Consider the following 6,000-nt stretch of genomic DNA (forward strand, 5'->3'; position numbering starts at 1 on the left):
ATTTTAAATAGCACTATTTTCCGGTGACACGGGCTACTCTCTTGCTGTTGCTCGCATGGTTAATCCACCACAACGCTATGAGTACGAAGGACGCTTCAACAATCGCTATGGTGAGCGAGATAGGATATGAACGATAACCAGCCGCGGTGATAACGCTACACTGCGTAACATTGAAATTAGAGGAAAATGTAAAGTTGTGGAGATAAGACGAAAGTCAGGTGCGCTAGAGACGCAGATGAAAAGAAGTGCTCAACGGTATCTTAAACTATCACACAGGCGCAAAAAATAGATCCAGGAAAAGTCACACAGCGCCCGGACACTAAATCCCCTGTGTCAGACCTTCTGCTTGGGCAACACCACACCGATACATAACTAATTGCATCTAACGAATTATTTTTATCAACTTTTTTCGAGTTTTGTAAGTAGCCCGATCACGTAATAAACCAGATAATCTGCACCGTAGTGGAAATACATTTTTCAGCAAACACTAACCTGAAAATTTTTATAATCGTCGAAACGTCCTGTCATGTGTGCTGTTCTTTTTACGCTTGCGCCGAATAAACAAACCTTAGGCACATACAATAGATGTTCCTATAGCTTTATCGTGACCCTTGTGCCATGACGCTCGTAGTCTGTCAAAAGCTAAATATTCTTGTATAAAAATGTTCTTTCTCTACCCCTACTTAGGCTTCCTTACCCAACTGATATTAATGTATATGACGTAATGTCTGTAAATTATTCAAGAAAAGAGGGCCACCTATCTGCCACTATCGGTCGTAATAACCAACAATCATCAGTCCAAATAATGATATGACCAGAAGAGTGCACAGTAATGAATTGCGTTGGTTTCTGTTTCCTACGTCTAATACAGTGACACACAGAGAGGTGAGACGACACAGTTCTAAGCTACAGTGCCTCGAAAGTACCTGATGACTTGCGTAGACTGGAAACCAAGAAATGCAAATTACGGAGAAGTAGACGGTTCACCGATTTTAGGCGCATTGCGTCAGCGGGAACGCTATCGCAGAGTGAGACTATTTGCTTTGCAAACCTCGATTTTTCAAAACCAGCGGCCGTTTCCCTTCTTTCCTCTAGACACAAGCCTACTTTTCTTTGAGCACTTCAGTGTTTTGGTTGCGTCGCGAAAAACCGCTCCTCGCAACATAGTCTACACGCTCAACTTTTTTCAGTAGTTAGTAGCCTCGTGTCACTTGCTTTGAACACGGTGATAGCACTACGTACTGTCACGGAGGCTGTCGCCGAAAGTCGACGCTTTTTCCGCAAAACAGTTTACGGCACTCAAATTAAGAATGCATCACCGTAGGTTACAGCCGGTGTCCGCACTTAACGGAGTTTATTGAATGACACAGGCGCTTCGTACGCAAATCTGCCTTATTGAACAAAAAATATACATTCACGAAGAATATATCGCTGAGTGGGCTCAAATTCAGCGAAAAGCGAGAGAATATTCAGTATGACGCCTCTATAAGCAAACGACAACCTAGGTCTCCCAAATCTACAAGTGAAGGTGAGGATGTTTCAGAGAGTGAAAGTAATGGGCAAGTGCAAGGGGATAAAATATCGGACGACGAAATACATTATTTGAATGTGCAATTCACTGCCCGATGAGAGTTTCAAAACCCAAATGTCCCGAGGCACCGTTCCCCACAGCATTCTCTACACTCTTGACCAGGGAAATTTTCAACGCCACAATTATGTTACCGTCAAGGCACGGCTGCAACAAAATCAGAAAACGTGTGTTCAGCGCCAACGATTCACAAATCGCGCTTGTTGAACTTTAATCAATGTATCCACGTCCTTCAACAACAAGCATTTTCCACATAGCACGATATCTACATCACATGAGCTTCAACAAGTCGTATGCTCTCCAGAAAAGGTCAGTTTTAACATCGTATTCTGTTCTCGCAGACCTTGCTTAGAAAGCGCGTATCGCTGCGACAGGGAGGAGGCGAAAGTGTGTATTGTTTGCAAATTCTGTGGCGTAGGTTCTCCAATTGCTATTTGTAGACCCATATGAGCCTTCGAGAGACTCTAAAGGAAACAGCAGGGCCTAGTGTAGAGGCGCTGCACTGAAGTGGTTACATTTGGAGAGACATTGTATCGTGTATTTGCGACGGAGGTACCTTTACGAAGTAATTGTTTCACCACAAGAAGCTCCGGAACTCAAACAGCAAAAACAGAAAAGGTTCATAAGAAGATGTAGACCTCAGCTGATAAGCAGTTTGGGAAAAAGGAAAGCTTCTGCGGGAGCCAATGGTTCATTAAAGTGCAACCATTGATTCCAGCCTGCGAGGCTTCGCTTACTTTTAATAGGTGTGTGGAGTTTGTCGTGTTTCAAAGCTTGTGGATGAAAGCCACGAACGTGCATTGCGATTGTCAAAGTAAACTTCTTTACTACATATTTAACAAGTCACGGGCCTCTACACCACACTTCATTTTCACTTTCACTCCGTGATAAAATATCAGTTCAAACGCTGCGACTGGTATCTATCACACAGTCAAGATGCGCCATCCAAGCATGCATTTTCTTGCTGATGACTGAGTCGCCAGAGAAATTCAGAAGCAAAGCCGTAAACGTGGGGCACATGGTACTTTTACGCGATTGAGCCCAATCTGCATTAGAATTGCCAATCGCGATTGGTTCTCATCTACAGCTTCAACAGAGCAGTCAATTTGACCACTGTCCTGCCCAATCGCAATTAAAAATGTCCCGTGGGACTGGCGTATTACGCACCCGATTCCACAGACAAGCTACAGCGGATAAAGTAACGTTGATATGAGAGGGCTATCCAAAAGGTGACACTGACCTGAGTGTTTCAATTCAAAAGCAAACATAACCTAATTCCGCTCATCATAAATTGGATGTTTTAAGCTCGATCACTTTCCAGAACGCTGCTTTTTTTTAATGGTGCATACTTCTCGTTTTTTTACCAGTTCGTACCACATAGCTATATTGCTTCGTTTTGACCGATAACGTGATATCAAAAAACGCAGCACACGCAAATATATTGCACTGTAAATACAGCTAATGAACGTGTTACGCTAGCCCTTCGGAACGACTACCAACGCCTTCTCCTTCTGCTTTCGGATAAAAACAAAAAGACCTTTCCTTTTTGTTTCTATCCGAAATTTTAAACGGATCGTTGGAGGTGCAAGCACTATGCGTTCAAGACATGGCATGTTCAATATACGTACCGCGTACAAATTTAAACATCAATCGACGAGTTTAGGTGGCTCCAGCTCTCTCATGTTTGAAGGCAAAATTCTGAGAGAAATTTATTTTTTAGAAATCGCAAAGAGGTTGGCCTTAGCTTAACTCCTAAGGGCTGCTGTTCGGTGCCGGAATAATACGAAGGACTTAAAGCGGAATTTAGGCGGTGATGATTCTGGCAGAAGGCGTGAATAAATTATTTCGGGGAATTTTTAAAGAGGCACGTCAAGTCCCCTGCAGCGCGGGAATGCGCGAAGCGTATGTGTCGTTCTGCCACTGAATTTACATTTTAGTCATGATCCCAGTAAAAGTCTTTCTCCATAGGCGCTCACTCGCCTATTGTTAACAGAGAATCAGCCGGCATCCCCTGTTCCCGCGCAAACCTGGGGCATACGCAGATGATATGACGCACTGTTTCTGAAATGAACAACGCTGACGACAGGCAAAGAGCACCAACGCAGCACCGTTTCCAGCATGTCTGCGTCTACGTGCTCAGCGTGCACGTGCTGCTGAGGTCACGTATGACCGAGCCAGCGCACTAACAAATACCTACGCCTCTAAACGCCTAACAAACTTGGAAGTTCATAATGAAGGTATAATCTGAGGAATCAAGTGGTCACAGAGGTTGTTCATACAATCATATTGAGGCAAACGCGAGCTCTAGTTACTCTTTCGATCATTTATAAGAAGTAAGGAGCAAACACTTTGTTGACCTGTAGAAAATAGACTAGAGATCTTTTTGGTAGAAAATCCGATGACTTGAGAGTTCTTTTCCCCATAGTTTGCCATGCAATAGCGTGTCATCAGCAGTAGTTTTTGAATTGGCTGCAATTGTACTATGAAAGTGAAACTAAATACCTTCTGGAAAGAGTACCGCCTATATGTTGCTCCAAACTGTCCGCAGTGGTGTAAACTAATAGAAAATTTTCGTTCGTTATCAGCTTTCCTTAAATAGACGCGCAACGGAAAAGTAATTTGCAGGGTCTTGGTCCTTAAACCAAAATTTTCTGCTAAGCAGTCAAAAAATCTCAACCTCAGGACAAATTTTCTCCGCCGAAGAGCGAAACTTACTATACTTCCGTTTTCTTACTGATGTTTTGCAGCTAGACGGCGTTCATTGTTTCCATATATATTCTAGTGTCCAGCCATGTAGTTCAGATCCTACCGTCGGTAAATTTTGATAACATTTGCCTTGTTATGTCTTACGCAGCGCCTCGTTGAAAATGACGAGTTTACAAAATCGCGAAGTGGCGTGAAGCCAGAAGGGTGAAGTTTAAGGCAAATCGATGTCCCGTCCATTCTCTCGCTGGCTTGCCCATGCTCAGCTTGCAGCTCCCGTACACACTAGCGCCTGAGCTTCCTCTGGTCATTATTCTACGAAACTCTCCGATCTAGTATGGCCAAAATGGCCTCGAAAACGATGAAGCATTCATCTACCACGATCAGACATTGTCGCGCTCGTCTTTTCCCGGCGTATAGCACTTGGCTCAAGAAGCGTGACTCCTGTCGAAGAATGACGCTGCTCACTACGACAGTGCCAGCTGTAGCTGATAAGTGTGAAAAAGAGAAAGATAAATACCGATGAGTGCGTGAAAACATTCTTCTATTTATATACAGGGTGAGCCACGTAAATTGAGACAAGAATGTAAAAATTAAAGTCGCGTCGGAAGCGAATTGAACCGAGCGCATACTATTCGCACTAGCCTGCGGTAACTCAGACAATGCTTTGTTTGTCCGATAACTCTCTAAATAATTGAGTTTAATTACCCAACTATTTAATTGTTCGCTGAGGAGCCCAAGTATTAGGCGCAGATTTGTAGAGGACCTTTAAAAACACCGATCGAGTTGTTTCCTTTACGATACGTCTCAAGTATTCCTTTTTTCCGAGTTGCAAAGAGGACTCGCGAAATCTGAAGAAAGCAACGTGATGGAGTGCTTGCGCAGTGGTATCATGCTGCTCTCAAGCGTGCGTTTGTTGAACAAGGTCGGCTCCCGCCGGATGACTGCGAAAACGCATGCTGTTGGCTGAGCGCTGCCGATGAGATAAAGAACGCCCTGCCACTTCGTCGGCATGGATGATGCAGCCGACCTTTTTCACCGAGCGCATGCTTGAAAGCAGCGCAATACCACTGCGCAAACGGTCCCGCCACGTGGCTCTTTTCATATTTCGCGGGCTTTCTTTGCAACCCAGTAAAAAGAACTACGGGAGACGTACCATAAAGGAAACAACTGGGTCGGTGTTTTTTGAAGGTGCTCTACAAATCTGCGTATCATACTTGGGGCCTCAGCCAATAATTAAGAAGGTTGGTAATTAAATTCTGAGTTAATATGGTCTGAGTTAATATAGGCTATTCCAAATATTATGCGTTCGCTTTAATTCGCTCCCGACGCGCCTTTCATTTTTAAATTTTTCACTCAGGTTATGTTGAGCACCCTGTATATGCACATGCAAACTGAAATTTCGGGGGTGGGAGCCCTGTCCCCCCTCCGGCTACGCCAATGTGTCGAGCGTAGCCTGCATTAAAAAGTGCCATCTTGCTCGGGGCTTGCGAACGATTGCCGCATGTAGCTCATGATCAGCACAGAAAGAAAGCAGCTGGAACACCAGCGCGGCATTTGCCTCCTGCGCGCTCAAGGAGTGGCTTCACAGCAAAGCTATAACGCAACGGTGGACCGATGCGCGATTCCGCTCCCTGGAAGAGCACATACAGGGACACTAATCTTTCTGGACACGCCGCGCCCTCTAGTGGCGCCATCAAGAAGTACGC

The sequence above is a fragment of the Dermacentor variabilis genome, chromosome 7 (genome assembly GCF_050947875.1).
Source record: "Dermacentor variabilis isolate Ectoservices chromosome 7, ASM5094787v1, whole genome shotgun sequence".
NCBI classification, from domain to species: domain Eukaryota; kingdom Metazoa; phylum Arthropoda; class Arachnida; order Ixodida; family Ixodidae; genus Dermacentor; species Dermacentor variabilis.